This window comes from Phytophthora infestans, genomic scaffold, assembly GCF_000142945.1.
Source record: "Phytophthora infestans T30-4 supercont1.284 genomic scaffold, whole genome shotgun sequence".
In the NCBI taxonomy this organism is placed as follows: domain Eukaryota; phylum Oomycota; class Peronosporomycetes; order Peronosporales; family Peronosporaceae; genus Phytophthora; species Phytophthora infestans.
This window is the reverse complement of record NW_003303475.1, coordinates 92,221-92,978: the sequence shown is the minus strand read 5'-3', so window position 1 is coordinate 92,978 and position 758 is coordinate 92,221. Positions and strand designations below refer to the sequence as shown.

Below are 758 nucleotides of genomic sequence, written 5' to 3'. Positions count from 1 at the left end.
GTTCCACACCATGCAAACCCCGTTACACTCTCCCTCACAAAGATGAGAACATTCCGTTCTCGAAACTCTCCTCAGCGAGGTCATGTCTTGTAAAGACAGCGGAGGTTACTACACCTCACACCAGCGTTGTACAGCTCTGTGAGCTCACAAACGCCTACGCATCGTTGATGCCCAACTCCTCGTCGTCGGCCCACGGCCCAATGCTCCAAACGCAGCGCGCATCTTGCTCTCAAGCGGTCTCAGACCTACGCTTGCGCTCCGCGCCTACTCAAGAGCTGCAAACCGCTTAGAGCAATGCTCTTGACTCATTCGAGTCATCGACAACAGCTCAGCGGTTGAACACTCGCTTCACAAGCGATAGGTCCGTGGTTCGAACCCACCAGGGCACAGCCCTCTCGTTCCATGAACGATTGTTCACGCTTGGACAAGCTTAAGAGCAACACCATTTTAGCTCAGCGGTCAGGCGTTAGCTTTGGACGCCAAAGGACGGTGGTTCAAACCTACGAGAGGCACAGCCCTCTCGTTCCATGAACTGCTGTCCTTGAACCGACAAGCTTAATGGCAACACCCTTTCAGCTCAGTGGTCGAGCGTTGGCTTTGTATGCCATAGGTCGGTGGTTCAAATCCACCCGGGTGCAGCCCTCTCATACCATGAGAAGTCCGTTCTCGGACTGACGTACGGGCATCGCCCTTATAGCTTAATGGTAGAGCTCCGCCTTGCAAGCCAAAGGCCAGTGGACCAACCCGTCCGGGACACA

General features: G+C 54.7%; 1 pseudogene across 1 annotated transcript; it reads left to right on the top strand.

The window, feature by feature from the left end:
• Positions 1-441: 441 nt before the first annotated feature.
• On the top strand, positions 442-512 carry PITG_31440 (annotated as a pseudogene). Its single transcript has one exon. The product of its transcript is annotated as a tRNA-OTHER (tRNA).
• Positions 513-758: the final 246 nt, after the last annotated feature.